The sequence below is a fragment of the Mustelus asterias genome, chromosome 3, assembly GCF_964213995.1.
Source record: "Mustelus asterias chromosome 3, sMusAst1.hap1.1, whole genome shotgun sequence".
Classification (NCBI taxonomy): Eukaryota; Metazoa; Chordata; class Chondrichthyes; order Carcharhiniformes; family Triakidae; genus Mustelus; species Mustelus asterias.
In genome coordinates, this window is record NC_135803.1 from 114,658,467 (window position 1) to 114,680,404 (window position 21,938).

General features: G+C 40.6%; 1 protein-coding gene across 3 annotated transcripts in view; it reads left to right on the plus strand.

The window, feature by feature from the left end:
- The window catches only part of foxp1b (forkhead box P1b), a 502,439-nt gene that overhangs the window by 39,027 nt on the left and 441,474 nt on the right, over positions 1–21,938 (plus strand). For all 3 annotated transcript variants that reach the window (XM_078209450.1, XM_078209454.1, XM_078209451.1), the window contains exon 2: positions 10,374–10,496. The gene's annotated coding sequence lies outside the window, so the exon portion shown is untranslated. The remainder of the gene's footprint in view (positions 1–10,373; positions 10,497–21,938) is intronic.

The window sequence follows — 21,938 nt, forward strand, 5'->3', positions numbered from 1 at the left end:
ATAGTCGAACATAAATGCCTCAATTTTCTGTTTGGAAAACGGGCACAATGATCATCAATTTATAACCCTATGACTTACCTTTGCTTCGACTGTCCCAAGGAACTAATATACATTGCTGAGGGCTACAGACTTTATACACCACCTCTTCCAATTTGGCACCTTACCAAATGCCAAGACAAAGCAGCCCACATAATTCGCACTGCATTCACCACCTTAACCATTCACCTACTCCATCACTGCCATATATTGGCAGCAGTATGTGCTATCTACAAGATGCACTGCAGCAGCTTGCCAAGGCTTCTTCAAGAGCACCATCTAAATCTGCGACCTCTACCACCTAAAAGAACGAGGGCACAGATACATGGGGTCACCACAACCTGAAAGTTCCCCTCCGAGTTACACACCATTCTGATTTGGACTATATTGCTGTTCTTTCACTGTTGCTGGATCAAATGCTGGAACATACTCCCTAACATGACTGTGAATGTACCTAAACCGGATTGACTGCAACAGTTAAAGAAGGCAGCTAACTGCCACCTGGCAATTAGTGATGGTTATTAAACGCTAGTTTTGCCAGGAACGTTTGCATTCCATGAATGAATAAAAAAACCTATCTGTTCAATTATCTCATTCATATTAGTATCCAAACAATCTAGATTTGATTCATATAATACTATCAGCACGCAATAACTGCTTATGATGGTATGTTGGTTTTGGCATGATGCTGTGTAATTAACACTGATTCCCATTACCTAATAAGGAAAACACTAATTAAGTTATTTACAAGATGAAAACAAATGTGACTGTTGGGGTTCACATGGGTACCGACGTCTTAGGTAGGAGTAAAAAAAAGGTTCTGCTGAGGGAGGATGAGCAGCCTTGGGGCTAAATTAAAAAGCAGAACCATAATTGTAATAGTCTTGGATTACTACCTGAGCAGCAAGCCAATTGGGGTTGGGTCAATAAGATCAGAGAGTTGAATATGTAGCTCAAAGATTAATATGGGGGAAATGGAATTCGACCCTTGGGGCACTTAGCCCAGTACTGAAGAAAGAGGGAGCTGTATCTTAGAGTCGACATACACCTGAACTGTACTGGAATATGTCCAGGAGAGTTATATAACTAGATCTGTAGAGGGGGCTTTAAACTAAATAGTGGGGTGGGGTGGTAGGGGGTGGAGGTTTCATATGAGGGCAGATTTGGAAAGTTAAAGAGAAACAGAAAGGCAATAAAGCAGGGAAGTGATTTGGGTAACACGAAACAGAGTGTGACAGAGTGCATAAATGTGAGTGCACCGACAAATAAAATCAGAGTAGGGAAAAATGGTTTTGAGCTAACAGAGGGGCAAGAGAGTTCTGGTGAAAGGAGATTTAGAAATCTAAACATAAAAGTTGAGGCAATAGGTAAGACAAATTGAGTAGGATATTAAAGGACAGAGTTTAACAGTAATGGTGCATTGGAGAGTAAGGTCCATTTAGGGAATATTAGAAAAAATTGAGTTCGCTTATTTTGAATTCTGAATGCGCCGTTAATAGATTAGATGAATTCATGCACAAATAATGATAAATGGTTTAGAACTAATCACCATTACAGAGACATGGTTACAAGGTGACCAAGGTTGGGAAATAAATATTCCAAGATACACAACGTATTGAAAAGATGAGCAGAATGGAAAAGAAGGAGGGTTAGCCACAAAATAAAGGATCACATAAGGACATTAATGAGAAAGGATCTTCGCTCAGCAAATCAAAATGTAGAATCAGTATGGATGGAGATTAGAAATAGCAAGAGTTAGAAAGTGCTGATGGGAGTAGATTATAAGCCTCATAACAGTAGTTATACAGTTGGTCATTAAACAAGAAGTTGATTGGATAAATAGATTGATGGTATGAGGGTAAATAAACAGTGGGTAACATTTAAAGAAACAATTCAAAACACTAAACAAAAATGCGTTGCATGAAAAAGAAATTCTGGGCAAGAAAAATTCATCCATGGCTTTCCAATAATGTTAAGGATAATATTAGATTAAAAGAAGAGTCTTGTAATGTTGCAAAGTATAGTAGTAAGTGTAAGGATTTAGAAACCAGCAAAGAGCCATCAAAGAGTTGATCAAAAAGGGAAAAAAATATGGGAATAAACTAGCCAAGATATCAAAATTGATTGTAAGAGTTTTTACTTGTATATAAAGAAGAAGCAACAAAAGTAAATTTGGTCCCTTAGAATCAGTGACGGGATAAATTATCATGGGGAGTGAGAAAATGGCAAAGACATTGGCTGGAATTCTGTTGTCTCGGATTTCCTACCACTGCTGCCAGCCAGAACGGAGAATTTGGTGCTCAGCCAATTCTCCATTCACTGCAGCGGGACTGGAGAACCCCAGCTGCAGGTGAGGTCGAAGAATTCCAGCCAGTACGTTTTGTCTATTTCTACATTAGAAGGCACAAGTTGCATACCTGAAATAGAGGTTAATCCACTGGTTCCCAAACTTTTTTCACTGGGCCGCACTTTCGGAATAAAAATTTGCTCGCTCCACACCAAATTTTTTATTGATAAGAAATACATTCAAAAACAAAAAAGAACTCCTAGCTGTGCTTGATTCATAACATAGAACACAACTACTTTACAATATGATCATGGGACATCCAGAAAATATATAACAACCACTTTGGAAAAATATCTATCCATGTTTAAATGTTTCTTTGATTCTCCTTGAATCTTCCCACCACACTTGCCATCCTCTCTTGCCGCACCAGTGTGGTGCGCCGCACCCTTTGGGAACCACTGGGTTAATCTATAGGCTGATAGAGTGAGGCAATTAAAGTAAATGACATCAGCCGAGAAAAATATTGGAGAAACTCAAGAGACTAAAAATCTGACAAAAGGAGCTGATGACCTACATCCTAGGGTTGTAAAAGAGATAGCTACAGAGTTAGTGGATGCATTGGCTGTGATTTTCCAGATTCTGGAATAGCCCCAGAAGATTCAAATTAGTAAATGTAATACCTCTATTCAAGAAAGGAGTGAGAGACCAGGAACTACAGTCCAGTTAGTCTAACATCGATCTTTGGGAAAATGCTGGAATCTATTATTTAGTACATCTTAAGAATGCACTTAGGAAATCATAGTATGATTAAAATCAACATGGTTTTATTCAGTAGAAATCCTGTTTGAACACTATTAGAGTTTTTTTGAGGATGTAATTAATACGGTAGATAAAGGGGAACCAAGACAATGTAGTACACTTGGACTTAAAGGCATTTGGTAAGGTGCCAAATGAAAGGTTAATTCACAAGGTAAAGGCCCATGGAGATGTGGTGATATAGTAGCATAAACAGAGGATTTATTAATGGACAGCAAAGCAGAGAGTAGGGTCCAATGGGACATTTTTAAATTGGCAGGTTGTGACGTGTGGAGAGCTGCAAGCATCAATACTGCGGTCTCCACTATTTACAATCTATTTAGTGTCTTTAAAAAAAGAGCCAGAAAATAAAGTTTCTAAGTTGCTGATGATGCAGAGCCAGTTAGGAATGCAAGCTGTGAGGAGAACACAAAGAGGCTGGAAAGAGATATAGACAGATTAGGTGATTGGGCAACAAATTGGCAGATGAGATTATAAGGTGGGTAGTAAGAGGTTTTTAACTTTGGATATGAGTAGAAAAGCAGAATTTTAAAAAAATATGTAAAACATGTAAATGTTGATTTTCAGAGAGACTTGGGTGTAATTGTACAAGGAACACAAAGTTAGCAGGCAGGTACCGCAAGCAATTAAGAAAGCAAATGTCACGTTGGCCTTTTTCGCAATGGAATTGGAGAATAAGGATAAAGAATGCAATCATATGTTGATCCAACACCTAGAATAGTGCATGCAATTTGGTCTCCATATTTACATTGGAGACAGTAAAGTATAGCGAAGGGCCACGAGTTTGGTGCCTGGGATGAATGGGTTTTCTTATAATGAGAAGCTGAATAAATTGGATCCATATTCTCAAGAGTTTAGAAGAATGTAGTGATTGCATTGAAATATTTAAAATAATGTAGGGGCTTGACAGAAGAGATTCTGAGAGGTTGTTTCCCCAGGCCGAGGAATCTATAACAAGTGTTCACAGTTTCAGGGCTGATTACTTAGGAATGGGATGAAAAATTTTGTAACTCAAAGGGTTGTGAATCTTTGGAGTTCTCCTCCCTTTAGGGCTGCGAACAGTCCATCACTGAACATATTTAAGGCTGAATGAGACAGATATTTGGCCTTGCAGGGAATCAAGGCATATGGGGAGCAGACATAAAAGTGAATTCAATCTCAAGATTAGAAATGAAGGCATAAAAGTGAATTCAATCTCAAGATTAGAAATGATCATATTAAATGGCTAATCAAGCTTACTGGGCCATGTGATCTTCTCTTGCTCCCATTTCTTGTGCACTTACGACTCAAGTAAATTAACCAAACTTTGACTAAACTAAGTCAACTAGTAATTTTCTGAATTAGATACTGTCCGTTAATTCTCTTCATATTATGAAGGATTTTGAACTGAATTTATTCAGCGATGTGATGGCATGATCAACATAGCTTATCAAGCAAGCTCTGGAATGTTTCTCGAAAATCAATTGTTGTTTAAACAGAATAGACTAGATTTTAAATTTTACTGCCAAGTCAAACCATGAAGGGCAGACTATATCTATTAAAAAGCAGGGTTGTACCTGATGTGTTGAATAGCTATTTCTATTCTTGTTCTTGATTTACCCGTACTACCACAAGATTATTTATAAAGTATACACTTCAAATATCCTTCTATCTTAGTAAGATGGAAGTTGGGCCCTCAGCTGTATGTATTGGTTCAGCCAGGAGCTTCTTAGCATATTAACAGACTCAAGCTGCAGATAGCGTTGTTAGCTCTGTTGGTGTTGAAAGAACGGGTCCACAACAGGTATGCGACTGTCTGAAGAGACAACAAACATAAATATAATGTAGGACTATTAATATGCAGGGAGGGCTCTGTCCTGACCTTGGAATAATGCCCATTGTCCTTATGCCAGTATTTTTGGTCAGTATCCATGTAGATTATCTGCAAAGTATGGACAAACTTACATGTTTTTGTCTAACTTTATTGTCTTGATCTGACAATTTGACACTTTGGCAGTGCTATACTTCAAGCTGCCAAATCAAAATTAACATTGCGCCATATAGTTTGTCCTATCCAATATTTGTACTTATTTTTTGTATAATCCCACAGTATGTGGAGGTTTAATGAATAAATGTGTTATACTAAATAATGTAGGTAAAGCCTTTCTTTTCTATAGATTTAAATAATTTAAAATTTCATACATAAAATATCTCCATTTCCCTCCTGAAGGCACTAATTCATCTAGATACAGTTTCGCAGCCAACAGCTGGCTTTTGGTATTCCTTATGAACAAGCTTAGATAATGAATAGTAGGCTATTTGGCTGTGGGGGACATCATATTTGAGCCCAATTTTGTTGTCAAACAAACATCAACAAATGCATGCATTTTCAGAAAAATGCATTGGATGATGCTTTGAAGTCGGAACTTTGGCAATTTTTTTTCTTGTCCTCGCCCATAGACTTACTTACATTACTCAAACATACTCCCATGTTCTGGGTGGGTGCAGCAGACTTGAGATTGAACCTGGGACCTTCCTAGTCTGTAAGTAAGTTTTGCACTGGTAGTACAATTACTAACAAACAGCTCATTGTGAAGATTTCTGGAAAGTTTCTGTTGGATTTACCAAGGCACATGCATTGGAACTACTGACAAGTTCAACCCCCAAGACTAATGTCTTCATAGCGGTAAAGTCCATGTTTTGTGATGTGGTTTTATTGGGATATTCAATCCACGATTTTGATATTTTTTTCAAACTTAGTATGTACTTCACAAACTGATATACAATCATTCATTGATTGTCAATTTGTATGAGCTTCTCTGCTTTTCCGTAGTATGAACAAGTTACTTTGCATCAAAAGTAGAAAGCAGTCTGTGGTCATTAATGAGTGTAAAGATCTATTTGAAAATGACATAGGGGCGAAGTATGAATTCATGACTGAGAATACTGTTGGAAACACCAAATAATTTACAAACTAAAATGGATGCAATAATATTGGACAACACAAGTTTTTAAAATCAATTTTCAGTTTTCATTTATACGCGTGGTGTGGGGAATTGAGTAGTTCCATTAATTTACTCGACCATTGCAGGTTTTCAAATTCCAATCTGCGAGTCACGTGTAAGTTTTATTTCCCTGCTGTGGAAATATTTTTTCAAAAATTGGAATACTTCATCTCCACTGCCTCCAAGTGTGGAAATTTGGTTGTCCCTTTTGTTCGTAGTTATCATGGTACCAAACTGAGAGGGACTGCAAGCAGCAGGCATGAGGGCAGTGAAATACCAAAGGAGCTAGAGAGATGAGGGACATGTGGAAATACGTATATGCAGACAAAGGCAAAAATTATGAGTGTGGGGAACAGCGGTTTTATTTTACATGAGTCAAAAACAGAAGAGGGTTTGGGGGCCCTAATGGATAGATATCTGAAGTCAGCTATACATGGTACGTGGCAGCAGTGAAGAGAAGGAAAACTGTAAAGAAATGATGCTGTGTTTGTGCGAAATGCAGTTTGACCCACCTGGAATTACTGTGTATGATTCTGACCGTTTCAATCTGAGAAAGACACTCGGATATTGGAGAGGGTGCAGTGAAGGATAACTCAGTTGATAACTGAAATTAGGAATCTGACTCTCAAAGAAAAGCTGAATATGCTGGAGAAAAGAGAGCTCAGGGTAATTTTAATGAAATATTCAAGATCCTAATGGTTATAGACAGGATAATTGTTAATATGCTTAATGTCAATTCTACATTAAAAGGTATAGACAGTTTTGGTTTAACTACTTAATATACGGAACAGATTGCCAAGGGAAGCACGGGGAACTGATGGTATCATCAAATTCAAGAAAGTTGGATAAGTACCTAGAGAAAATAATTGATAGAGAGTTTAAGAGGTATTGTGAGATCTGATACATCATAGTCACTGAGATTAGCCAGTTGGACTCCAGTAGTCTTTTCAGATCCTTTACATTCCAATGTTCCTTTGAACTTGCAATAATCAAGGTGATTAAAATAAGTGTGGAACTTTAGAATATGTGCACTGCAGATTGTCATTTATCTCTCTGAATATTAACACAAGTTAAATGCTTGCTGTTCTCATTGTGAATCATAATGCTGCCTCTATTTCACCATTGTTTTGTATGTAGACCAACTGGCTTAAAGCTTGGCCTTGAAGTTAAATGTTCATTTGAACCAAAATGTTGTTTATTGGAAATTATAATAATCTGTGTAACAAAATAATTATTAATGATTAACTGACTAGAATATTGAGGATATGCGCATAGTTAAATAAGGCAAGAGACTACTGTTCATTACTTCAAATTATTTATTTCCCATTTCATCACTTAGAATCATAGAATCCCTACAGTGCAGAAGGAGGCCATTCAGCCCTTTGGGTCTGCACTGACCTACCAACAGAGCATGTTACCCAGGTCCTCTCCGCACCCTATCCCCATAACCTCATTCATTTACCCCACTAATTTCTCTAATCTACTCATTTTTGGGCACTAAGGGACAATTTAACATGGCCAATCCACTAACCTGCACATCTTTGGACTGCGGGAGGTAACTGGAGAACCTGGAGGAAACCCACACAGACACGGGGAGAACATGCAGACTCCACAAGGACTGTCACCCAAGGCTGGAATTGAACTTGAGTTCCTGGCGCTGTGAGGCAGCAGTGCTAACCACTGTGCCACCATGCTGCCCCATGCTGTTTCTCATAAAATAGAATTAAAGTTAGCTCTGCCTGATCTGACTTGTGTTAGAGCACTATATGTACAGTAAATAGTTTTACTTTCAACATTATTTCCCCACCCCTCTGTTACTTCCCCTGCCCCCTTGGCATCCATACATGCAATCTTCATGTGCCAGCTCCCTCTTTTTCTTGGAACTTTTCAAATTAACCTTACTTTTAAAGAAAGAATCCTACTTTATTGCACTGCAATCTGTGGTAAGATTATGATTTATAGTCACTAAGGATGCCTGTTATTTCAGGAGAGGTTAGTAAGGTTTCCTTGTAGGCTACATGCGAAGTTGGAGCAGATGCTTGATCAGGAAGGTCACCTTTACTTTTCACTTGCAACGGAAGCCTCATTTGTCCCATGTCATTTTAAGAAGTTATTCAACAATGGATTTATTTACGTTGTTTTTCGGCTTTCTGGGACTTGTAGAAAAGAAGTAATGATTTCCCATTGATGCATAGGTCCCAATTTTAACCAAACCTGTTCAATTTGAATGGAATAGTTTTGAGTCTATCATCCGTTTTATACCTTGCTTGTTTTATATGCCATTGTTTCAATGGGAAGTAAAGTCAGATTGGACACAAAATGGATATGTGACCTGAACTAGCCCAGTTCTCATCAAGCAGGATAGGTCAAAATCAAGGCTACAGTGTAGGCTGGTTTACTGTTTTGAAATAACTTAATTTGATTAAAAAATCTGCACTCTTTAATCAGTGTAAAATCTACAGTTAATAGACATCAGTTTATAATAGGCACATAAACAAATGGATTTAAATTAAGCTGTTTAAGCAGTCTAATTAAAACCTAGTATTCAGTTATTACTCACCTCTATGCTCTGACCAGCATGTATGTCAGACAGTAATGTGACACCATCCAGCTTTATTCTAGTTAAGGACAGAGAACTGGTATAAACACCGAGAAGTCACAATCAGTTTCAATTAGTGCAATTGTTTTAAACTGAAGGAAACCCACATGTAAATTAAATGTATATATGAACTAAAATCATTTTAGATTTTTTATAAGTTTGGATCAGCCTCTAGGAGACTTAAATTAATTTAAAGATCTTTTGAAGTGCATTACGTGCAGAAGCGGTCGCCGATCATAAAGAGTGTGGGGAAATTTGGTTGGATTCACGCAGAAATAGATAAACTATCAGTGGTGTCTTATCATAAGTTTTCAAAACCAAATGTTCTGGTAGGAATATGCCACTGTGGAAATTTAGCTTTCAGTAAACGGTGTTACAGTTGAATTCCACTCACATAAATTATGACAACTAAGGTTGGCTGTTCTGTGGTTTGTTGTGTCTGGTTTGGTTCCTACTTTGAAAGTTGCCGTTACATTTGGTCATTTGAGGCATGTTTTCATAGTCTGGCCCTACCAGCAGGATCCCCATGCACTGCAGGGGAACAGAGCAAGCAAATTTAAAGCCACGAATGGTTTAACTAGTGGTAATAACAAACAGTGGTTAAAAAAATGTACATTATATGCAGCTGTTACACTATCTTATCTTCTTCACGGTTGTTTAAATGTGTAGAAAATCATTCTGAAAAAAATTGCCATGTTTTCTTAGACATGTGGCCTTGATATTCTCACTTCCCTCTACCATCCCCCAAAACTGATATCACCTCTCCTGCTCTTATAAAGGGGTGATTTTTGATAAGTAGAATAAACAAGGTAAATAGCTGTTGTTTGAGGAACATCTGTTGATAAGACAGATTGTAGAGTATACAGTCTGCAAATTTAGCAGCGTTTGGAAAGGGAAAAAACATAGCGGTAACACTTTAAAAATCCATCAGGGAGTTACAGATAATAATAGAATAATAGAAGTGGCAGCACAAAAATCATCAGGCTGCCTGGCTGTTTCCATCATAAAATTTGCTCAATAATTTTGAACAGTGTTTATAAGTTTTTGTAAGAGAACCTTGTAGGACATACCTGCTTACATATTAACCAGTTTTATTGTCAGTTAGAGGAGACAGATAAATAGTTCATGTTTACCACATTCAGACAAGAGAATACACAAAGGATTAATTTTCCGTGAGCTACATCATCAGGGAGGTACAATCATACTGCAGAATGATGTGCAATTCCAGATTACAGACAGTTGCTCTAGTTATTTATAGTATGGTCGACATGAGAGATCTGAATAAAATGCCTTTTCTCTTGCATTGTCACTCATCTGTCTGGAATAGATGTCCAAACCTAAAGTTTAAATTCATGTATAAATGATGAGTAGAATGACATTTTGGAAATGAAAGAAGTAATAGTAGTTTTTGGCACCCACACATCTTGTTTATTTGCATTTTAAGTTTTAGTTTTATGTCAGAAAGAAAAAATGCTTCATATGTTCCAAGAAAATGGTAATTTTTTATTTGTTCTGGTCTGCTTTAGGTGTTTCCCCCACCTCAGACCTTTTATTTTTTTGTTAGTTACGTTTATCGCGAGGAAGTTGTGGTTTTTCAAGATATTTCCCACTTAGAGTCTTATCAATAACTTTTGATTTTGCTTTGTTTCAGTGCCCTCACTGAGCACTTCCACCTTAAGAGTCACTTAAGATGGTGACTTTATCATCAAGAGGGTTGGACCCGGAATTTTGAATGCATGGAATTGAAATCTATCATCTATCGAAGGGCACAGAGGTAAGCTATATAACATATGGCTAAGCATTTGTGTGTGTGTACGTATGTGAGAGTATATGGAGGGAAGGCAAAAGAGTTTGGTGAGGGGTGGGGTGTGGGTGCAGAAATGCTTTGATTTCCTGGAAGTGAAAATAATCTAAGCTTTCTCATAATTACAGGTAAGTGGTTGTCTTAACCCACAGTTTCCATTCAATAACTTTAAAAACTGCAGTGTTGCTGTTCTAATTTGGCTAATCAGTGGTGATTAAGCCAACACTTTCAAAAGTCAAACTGGATCTGCAGTCATTTGAATGTCTGACTTGGCTGATGGATCAACAGAGAATTGAAAGTTCTTCCTTGCTGTGTGTAGAATTAGACAACTGATTGAGGTTCTGGAGGGATATGTGGGTCGGGATTCTTCCAGAAAGATTCTAAGTGCCGAATTCACCTGAAAACTGGAGTAATTCATGCTGGTTATTTCAGTGGGAGTTCAGAGAAGAATCTCCCACACTCTGTGCACTGCAGAGGGCATTAACATATATATCATTCTAAATCGGGGTGGGGCCTATTCCCACCCGAGAGGCCGGCAGCATAGTGCTGAGCGGGCCACTGCGTGTATGCCGATCTGTCAGAGCCGAGATCGGCGCATGTGTAGTGGTCCCTGTCTCCTGGTCACCCGATTGCTGGCCAGCTCGATCGCGGGCCAGCCCCGTGACCCCCCGTTGCCAGTCCTCCACCCCCCCACGAACCGATCGCTGGCACCCCCCTGACCATTCCTGGGCCAGCCCCGAATCCCCCCTCCCAGCCCATCCTGACCTCCAGCTCCACACCCCAGTCGCTGGCCTCCCTCCTTCCCCCACCGATCCCATCTGCAGAGTGGCACTTTGTCTCTTGGGCAGTGCTAGTGGGCTCAGGCTGGCACTGCCAAGATGCCAATGCCCAGGAGGCACCCCCTGCCACCGCACAACCCTCTGGGGGGCCCCAATTGCCCCCCCCTTCACTCCAGCAGGGTCAGGCTGCTAGTTCCCTGTTAGTGGGGAGCTACTGTAATCCCCACTGGAGTGAACCACTCTGGGGAGGGATGCTAGTGAAATCCTGGGCCCGCTTATGAAACATAAATTATATTTAAATGACCATTTAAATGGTCCTAGCGCCTCCCCACCGATTTCCGGCATGGAGCTGATGCTGCTGGAAATCCAGCACTGGGAGACGCTATCAGGGCGGGGAATGCATGCATGAACCCCGCGAATCGGCCGACGTGAGAATCCCCCGGCCTGCTGCACTAAAAAATTAGTACAGTGGGATGGGAGAATTGCGGCCGTGGTATTTTAGTGCAATGAGTGTGCCAGCACCTATGAGGGAAAGGATGGGAGTACTTCAGTTAACCACTGCATCCCTGTAATACAGTCAAGAAAACACAAGCTAATGACCCTCGCTCTTCATTGCTATCCAATAAAAAGATCAGATTGAAATAAAAAGAGAAGATGCAGAAAATACCCAACAGGTCAGGCAACATTTGTAGAGGGAGAACAGAGTTAATATTTCAGTTTGATGATCAAAGGTCAATTCTGTTCTCTCTTCATGGATGCTGCCTGACATGCTGGGAATTTCCAACATTTTCCCTTTTCAGATTTCCGGCATCCACACAGTATTCTGCTTTTTGACAGAATCAGATTGGCTGTGGTACCCTATAAAGCCAAGTAACACTCCAACACTCACTACCTACACAGCTTATACTCACAAATGAAAGGGTGAAATACTAGAGGGGTTCAAGCATCCATGGAGATGTAATTCAGCGGGAGTCACTAACTTAAAATAGGAGGGGTGAAAGGACAAAAGATTCAGAAAAAGATAAACTCTTGCATTTGCTGTTTCACAGAGGCTTGCCATTTTGCCCTCATCAGTCAGTTCATTTTATACGGTACAGGATGCAGCTGTTTTCCCCAGTGGTTCCATTCACTGCAGCTGGGACTGGCACTTTGGGCTGACTTGGAAGCCAAATCAAAGGCATCCAACCCCAAATATTGCTTAATTCCGGAAAAATATAGGGGACTCAGGCACCTTTTTATTTTTGTCCCAAGTTGTCCTGAAATGCCAGTCCCAATAGCAGTGACGACAGCCACTCTGTGTTGCATGCGACGTCTCTGCTTAATAAATGTCTTGCTGCGACTAAAAGGGAAGAAGACCCAAAGTAGCAGTCCTCCTGGATAACATATTTGATGACATTCCTGTTAGATACCTGAAAGTTTTATACTTATGTATTTTTCAGACAAAAATGCCTGGAGCATTTTGAATAGTAAAGATCCTCTTAAATCTTCCTTAACCTGCCTCAGATGCCTCTTGGAACTCCAAGCATATTGAAAGTTGCCTGAGCCTTTGGTGTTTGGTATAACAACTTTGTTTGAATGTTTACAAGTTCCAAGCATACTTACAGCAACTTTTTATTTAAAGGTGCCACTTGTAACGACCTTCACATGTGAAAATGCTAGTTCAATGCTAGCCTGGATCTTTATTTGAATTCGGCTAACCCCAACACCCATTCTATCTCATCCCACACGGTATTCCTATCTCTTTAGGCATGTTTTCCCAGTTCTAATTGTGCTGCAAATAATTAAGTCCTAACAGAAAAATTCTTTAGGGAGGCTCATTTTCCTCATTAACAATATAGTCTTGTTGGTCAATTTGAAACATGTGCTGGTGGGAGCTGAAGAGATGTCTGATTTATGTTTTTTCTTCTTTAAGGGAGTAAGTAAAGTTGGTAATCATTCAGCATGTAACTTTCTCCCAGAAAAGATTATTGTTGAAAGGTGTTGGATAGGTTTTGAATTTTGATGAATAAGACAAAATAGTAAACTATGGGACAATGAAAACAATACTCAAAATGTGAAGTCTGTAGCGCTCTGAATCTGCAGTTATTTAAATTAGAATAAGAACATTTATATAGGATTACACATGTATATAACGTTATCATGATATGATCAGTTAGGTTTTCAAACTCAGCAGGATCAGAGTCATTGTTTTCCTCATTTGTTATGGTGAATAACACATTACTCTTAATGCCTGTACTTCAAGAACTGAACAAGATGCCTCTATGGTGAGCTAGTAGAGGACGTAGAAGTTCAGCTACCTCCCAACATAGGGGACCATGTCAGTGGAGGGCCACAGTTGGTTGTTGATTGGACTAGCCTGTCACTCAGTGGCTTGACTGCACTCCTAGCCTGGATGTTTCAGGGAATGGCAGACATTGCTTAACCCATTATTGGTGTTCTATGATGTGACTTGGATGACAATAGTCCATTGTCCAAACAGTCCTTCAGTCCGAACTGAAACCTGTATAATTCCCGTGGGGAATGAATTGGAGTAAAGGAGGGATACAAATGCAATTTTATTTAATTTTGTTCATTTTTGTAACAAGCTGATGTTGCCTAGGGTTAAAAAAACTCATTTTAAAATCTGCATAACTTTATGGTGTCCTGTTTCTTTACACTTTTTTTGTATTTTAGCAGAAAGATTCTAAGCTGTCAATGTTTTTTACATTCAAAGACATCAAAACTGTGCAGGTTATTAGGTTTGTGTTCTGATGAAACTTTCCTCAGGGGTGTATATTTGATTTGTTAGTTCTGCTGCAGTTAGGCCCTGCTTTTTAACTATGTGGAGCTTGGGGAAGTGTGAATGCATATATCTATAAAATCTCAGATTCTGCATTGTCATGTCATTTTAAGGTGTTATCTTTGTAGTCATAATAGAAGCTAGTTTTTTTTAATTGTTCCGATAACTAATGTTTGAAACATTTTACTATCCTTTTTAACATTCTAAATGTTGTTAGATTTTACTTTTAAAAGTGTTATTACTTATTATGCTTGAAGAAATTGTCTTGTGAAGTGATGTTTCTTTTAAAAAAAAGGTCTAATTTCACAGTGATTGGAAAGGAATATGCAATCTGGCTAATGACATTGGACGTTGCATTCCCCAAGGTTGCTGTGAAATTTTCACAACATTGATATCAATGCAGTGAAAATTCAGCGGAACCTATTAAGGTTGGTCATTCATTCTGCCAGGTTGCCACAAGACAGTCAAGTTGAAAATTACCTCCAGTGTTTTCACATATCCAAAGTGAAAATGGCATTTCTGCTGGTTGTAGGATAGTGGACTAATTCCAGAAAGTAACTTGAAGATTCGACCTCAGTAACTTGATAGTGTGGATGAGCTGCCTGTTCTACAACCTAACCAATTTTCAGCCCACTAATTTCACTAAATGTAAATTGGACAAGTTTTACAATGGACAGAGAATCAGCTTTGCCAGGTTACCGTCGTGTTAGTAAAATTTCAACTTAACCCTGAGTAGTTTTATTCTTTTGCATATCCTATGACAGAGAATCTGTTTTATTATGATCTGTTACATGATAGTTGGTGCATGTTCAATGACACAGTGGACAATATGTAGTGGCAGAAAGCGATGATCAAATTGTGACAGCAATCAGGGACGCATTGGTGTAGAGATATTGCCACTGGACTAGTAATCCCGAGACCCAATGTAATGCTCTGGGGACCTGTGGCAGATAGTGAAATTTGAATTTAATAAAAATCTGGAATTAAGGGCACGATCTTATGGCCTCATTGTGCCCGATTTTCGGTGAGACGAGGTAGTAAGATAGGATGAGAGGTGAAAAATCAGGTTTGCGCCCAGCTTCTCACCACCCCCAATCATACCGGTCTTGTTTTGCTGGTGAAATCTATGAGTTCCTGACAGTATTGTCCGGGCTCGCTTACTTTAACCACCTTGCTGGTCGAGAATCATGAATGGTCTCCACCAGCAGAGACCAGATGTGATGGCCTCGCTAGGGGGATCAGAGGCCTGAAGCCCCCTGGGTGGTCAGAGGCAGCACCAGGCAGTGTCACCCTGGCACTGCTCAATGGGCACCATAACTATGTCGGGGCAGTGCCAAAGGGGTGGGGCCTGAATGGGAGTGGAACCATTGGGGATGGAGCTATGCAGGGGAGCTCCGCAGGGGTGGGAGGGGGGAAGGGAACTCTGCCGGGGTGACGATCGGGATGGGAGAAAACTTTGCAGGCAGGGGCGATGGGGTGGGGGGGGGGGGGGGGGGGGGGGGCGGGTGGTAAACAGGCACAGGGGGTGATCGGTGGCATGGGGGGGGGAATCTGAAGTCTGTGGGGAGGGTAGACCTGCACGGGAGGTGTCGGGAAGGATGGGGTCTCAATGTCCATGGGGTGGCGAGCAGGAGATCTCCCAGTACACTGGGAGATTGGAGCATCCAAAGAGCTCAGCAGCTGGCTTCCCCAGTGAATTTAACCCCCACCCCCCTGCCCCTGGCTGGTGAGAATCACATCCTGGTACTTTTTTTGCACAAAGTGCCATAAGACTGCAGCTCTTAGCTCACTGAAAATAACCAGTGCGATTCCCTCCCTTTTTCTCATTCGTTCGGCCCTTCGAATTTTTTTCGTTAAATCGCACCCATGATGACGATTAAACCATTGTCGATTGCCGTAAAAGCCCATCAAATTAACTAATGACCTTTCTGGAAGAAAATCTATCATCCTTACCTGGTCTGGCTGACATGTGACTCCAGATTCATGACATCCACTCTTAAATGCCCCCTCAAACGGCCTAGCAAGGACAATTAGTGGTGGGTATTGAATGCCGGCCCAGCTAGTAATGCCTACATCCCATGTATGAATATGGCTTGATTGCAAAGCGGACTGAGTGGTACAAAAACAAGTCATGTCGGCCAGATGTTTGCAGATTCAATTTCTGGTTTATATTGAAACTTCAAATCAGAATAGACTATTTCACACTGGAGGTTACTGTGGGTGGAATGATTGTGTCCAACCTGCCCCACCCCCTGTAGATGAATCCAGCTGTGGTGCCCCCACAGCTGCTGAGATAGATCAGCCGGATCAGCACACATTGAGGATCATATATAAACCCTTGCTGCTTTACATAGCTCAATACTACACTGGGTATGGGATTTACCTCTTAAGTCTTTGGGGAATCATATCACCTATTTATTTTTTTCTTGCTCACACTTACCGTCCTGTCACGCAGGCTGTTCTCTGGCTATGGACTGACAAGCAACTGCCTCTGTTGACTCATACGCCTGCAATGACTGGCTGTCAGGTTTAGTCTCGTTTCCTGTGGGGAATTATCAGGCTTTCTCCCCGATCCCCATGGGCTAATTGATATCGGCAAATCACTGTCTGAGAGATATCTGAGGGGAGAATCCTCTACGTGTTACACCAGAGCAGCCATGCGTACCACCGCAACATTCACTTCATAGTTAATATTCTTAACAGAAATGAGTATTGCAGGGATTTCACTATTATTCTGTAACCTTTTTGCAGATGTGCTTTGAATCATGGTGACATCGTTATTATCACCTATTTTTAAATGCTGTCATTTCCAAGCTTTAAACTTTGAATTTGTGTGAAACAATAGCTTTATCGAATTCTAAAGAAGCTGAGTAAACTCTAAATATGGGAAATCTGAAATATAAACAAAAATGCAGTAAATGCAGTGCTTGTTAGTATTTATTGGAAGACAGCTGTACACATGTCAGATTTGTGATGCTGCTGACGAAAAGTTTTATCTTTTTGGTGTTTAGTGGTGCTGCCTTTTTATTTTAACGCAAATGACTGCAGTTAAAATTGGTTGTTTAAAAAAATTAGCACATTGCTAAATGCCTTAACAGCATTTAATGATCAATTTAAAAAAAAAATTCCACCCTTTAGGAAGTGACTTTTTTCTCTTAATAAATATTGCAAAAATCTTAGAAGCGGTGGGCGAAAGGATAGCTGCGTTTGGTTGAAAGTAGGATTTAGAAGGCTGTGACCTGTTTTTAAGGAGTTTATTCTATGATAATTTAAGTTGGCAAATAAGCAAGATGGTCCTAAGATCATGATTATATTAGCAGACGAGTTCCTGACAGCATTTAAGTAATGCAGCATGGTTTCTCTCTTAGATGCCATACATGAGCATAGTGATGTGTTGAGAACGCTTTGAATAATGTATTTGACTCATAACTCAAAGCATTATATTAAGCTAAGGTCTCAGACCACAAGTCTCTTATTATTTTCAGTTTAACAAGGATAATAATATAACACTGCACTCATGTTCTGAAGTTTGTTTTTAAAGTTGATGCCCATAGTAATTTATTGCACTGTCTTTGTGAAAACTCAAGTTACAATACTACTTATGAATTGCTGCAGAGACTTTTGATTAAAAATTTCAATTGCTGCTTCACTAAAACAAAATTAAATCCATCAAAGTTAAAACCTAATTGGGTCCCCCTAAAGAGCTGCTTTATTTACTAAATCAGCATGTGTTCAGTAAAGCTGTCACTTAGCATTTGTAAGCTCCTCTGTAGATCTCAAAATTTGCCTGGTCATAGTCCTCGCACTTATCTGTAAAGATACCTTATTTTAACATTTAACATTTGCTTCCCCTTCTCATAGGTCTTCTTCCCAGTTCAAGTCAAGTAATTGGCTGAGTTCTCCTCATTTTGTCTGGCTAGCTGCCAGTGTGAAACCATTGTCTGAGTTGCTGATGATTGAAATTAACATGACATTTGTGCAGTGGTAATGGAATACGTTAGTAATTAATTTCATGACTCTGAGGAAGGTTCCATCATCCACCACCTCTGATCAGCAGGAGGGGAGGGGGAGATGATGAAACTCTCCCAGCAGGCACTGTACTGCAGTAGTTAGCCCAACTCAGTGTCAAATTTATTTTTGAGATCTTCCAACAAAACTGAAACAATTGATAACATATTACAACAAACGTCACTCATTTTTTTTCAAAACAATGCAGTGAATTCAAAATGTAATTATAAAAATTAGAAAGGAAGACATTAATAAGATTGGATTAATGAACACTATGGCACACTGTTAGGCTTCTCTGTCTTTTGAAAGGAACCTTGAAAGATGCATTTTGCTTAAAAACAATTCTGCATGAAACTCATCTAAAATTTCCAAAGCTACTTACAGCAGTGTAGTCTCCTGCATGATATCTGTCTATCCAATTGGCTTGAAACCATTTTTAAATATTCAAGAATGTTTCGGTTTGCTTTATGTTTTCTGTAGTTGCCCAGAATGCACTTCTGTAAAGATACATATCTAGGGTGGAGTTCTCCCAAGTTGCTGCAGGCGGGTTCAATGGTGAAGGGAGAAGTGGTGTGAATTTCCCACAGGATTCTCTGCTGATACCCACCATGGTGAATCGGGAAACCCTACCTCAGGCCAGTGTGAAACTGGTTTGCATCCCGCTAAGAGGACGTAAATGAAGGTCTGAGCCCCACCCCCACTCCCTCCCCCCAAAACGTTGTGTTCAGGTGTTGGGATTCACCTGAACAAGGCCTGGGGCTCCCTCTGGAGTTCAGGATGGAGGCCGCCGACATCCCCGCATCCCCTAAAACCAGTGGGTGGGGGGAACATCCACAGGTGGACATTCCAGATTTTGCGTTCTGGAGGAGGTCCATCTTCCAGCCTCAGAATGATCCCGCATGTCCGTCTGCTTTTCTCGGGAGGTCTGTCTTCATTCTCAGGAACCCCCAGTTGTATAATTAATAAGGTTGGGGCCTGAAGATTTGGCTTGTTTTCCCACTGGCCTCCACCGTGGGAAACACTCCACATTCCCGTCCCGCCATGGGACTTAGTCCCAAGATGGGAAAATTTAACCTTGGAATCAAATAAACTACCATTAAATTATCTGAATTTTTTTATCCTGTTGACAATACATTGGTGGAAAATTGGATTTGGAGTAGTGTAGAATAGACAGTGTAGAATAGACTGGCATCCTATTTATACCTTCCCCAATTTTCTTTTACGTTAAATAAGTGAGCAATTCACATTCATCTCTTTATGTCCTTCAGTGGATTATATGAATTACAGATCAATCATTCACAGCTATCAAACGTTACAGCACATTGAAGCCCAAGGGGTCTCATGGATGGAATTTTTTTTATTCATTCATGGGACATGGGCGTCACTGGCTGGCCAGCATTTATTGCCCATTTACGTCAGCAGGATTTTACGGTCCCAACAAAGTCAGTGGACTTTTGAAAAGCTCACCATATTTTATGCAGTGTGGCCGTAAAGTTCCACCCCATGTTTTGTGACTGCATTTTATCACGGAAAACGGTTGCATGTAAAGTCGGAGGAGGGCGGGGGGGTCTTACCGGCTCGCCACGGCGATCGACCAGCGTGGCGAGCCAGTAAGATAGGGCGAGAAGGAAAAATTGGGTTCACGTCTGATTTCTTGTCTCTCGCGATCTTGCCGGCCCCATTCTTCCAGCAAAATCAGTGGCGCAAGGCTGATTTAAAAATTAATAACATGCTTAGCATATCATTAAGGAGCTTGGGATGCAATCATCTGGGCTCACTTACTTTAGTCCCGTCGCCATTTGACGTCGTCACCAGTGAGGATCACAGATGGTCCCCAACAACTGGGAGCAGATGTGATGGTTTTGCCGGTGAGACCGGGTGTGATTGAAGTCCCTGAGTGGTCAAGAACAGGGCCTGGCAGTGCCCATGGACCAGTGCACCCTGGCACTGCCCACCAGGCAGTGCAAGGGGACGAGGCCTGAGGTGGGGAGGGCGAAGTTGGGGGAGCTCCGTAGTGGGGTGGGAAGTGGGAGTGAGACAGTTGACAAGCTGGGTGGTGATCGGGGTGGGGGTGGGGTGGAGGCATGCTGTTTGGGGCCACAATCACAGCGAGTTTGGGGGCGTGATCATTGGGGGAGGGGTGGTGTTCGGGGCCGTGATCGGTGTGGAGGGGGTGTATTTGACAGATCTCCGTACACAGTATACTGGAAGATTGGGGCACCTGCACAATGGCACCCCTAGAGCTCAGCAGCCAGCCTCACGGGCATGCTGAGACTCCACCCCCTCTCACTGGTGAGATTCACATTACGGCCTCTGTATTGCATAGAATGTCGTAAATGACCATGACTTACCTCGCTGAAAATAATGGCCAGAAAACCTCCCGTTTTGACACTTAGTCTGTTTTTGAGAAATTCCGCCCAATATCTTATAAGAATTTTCCTCATGTACTGAATGGTGTGGAAGCATCGCTACAGCAATCCTACACCATACCATGGAACGTCAATACTTGTGCCCGTAGTTACAGTTCCGCACAGAAAAAGTTACCAATCCCCATTCTGTGAGGTAATAAGAGACTGCAGTGTGAGCCATTGAAAATTTGTACAGATTGTAGCAGTTGACTGCAGAGCAGCATTGGCTAGGGCTGGGAAGTAGGCCATTTAAGTGCTCCATATAGCTGAGGTGTAGTACGTGATGCTTTGAAACTTAAGGCAGAACAACCTAGAGACAATTAAACAAATTATAAAAAGGAAATTACTCATCTGTTCTGTTAAGGAGCACAGTTTTGCATAAATAGAGTATAAACCATCCTGTTACCCAGCAGTATATGTTAGTGATACTTTTCTTTCCATTATGTAATCTCTAATTTTGTTTTTAAATGATGAATTTGTTAAACCAAGTCTTCTCTGCAGTTTCAAATAGTTTGGTGTACTTAATTTTCCCTTAACATATTTCATTACTTGTGACTGTTCCCTTGCTATCTTCAAATTAACCCATGAAACATCTTTGTAGATTTGGTGATGGGTGAAGGGCACAGTGCCAGGGACCTGGGTTCAATTCTGGCCTTGGATGACTGTTTGTGTGGAGTTTGCATGTTCTCCTTGTGTCCATGTGGATTTCCTCCGGGTGCTCTGGTTTCCTCTCACAGTCCAACTGTGTGTGGGTTAGGTGGATTGGCCATGCTAAATTGCCCTTTGGTGTTCCAAGATATGTAGATTAGGGGATTAGCAGGGTAAATACATGGGGTTACGCGGATAGGGCCTGGCTGAAATGCACTGTCAAAGAGTCGGTGCTGATTCGATGAGCCAAATGGCCTCCTTCTGCGCTGTGGGTATTTTATGATTTATGGGAAGGTATTTGTGAATTTATTTCACAGAGTACTGGTGAATGCCAATTTCCATTCAGCAAAAATCAGTTCAGTTTTGTTAAGTGAAGGTGCTTGAGAGCATCTGTGTATGTGTGGGTACATACACAAATTATGAATTGAATGTGTGTTAATTTGCCTGTATTTAAGTAGTTAACTGCAGTTGAGTGTGCAGTGTAGCTGAAGTAAAACATTAACTCGGTGATATGTTCGTGCATAGCAAATAGCTTTTCTAACTGAAATTAGTGAAAGACGGTGGTGAGGGTTATTTTAGTGAATTCATAAGAGTTATTACATTGTGCTGCAATAAAGTATCTGTTTAAATTTCCTGGGATATTTTTGGGTTATTGCATTAGCTATTGCGTCAATAATTGCATATTGCTTCATGATGTTGCAATCAAGGAGTTCAAAAATTCCAGGCAGATTACGAGTTGGTTTTGTTAGCATTAAAGTGTTGTAATTTGTTTCAGCGCTCGCTGTTCCTC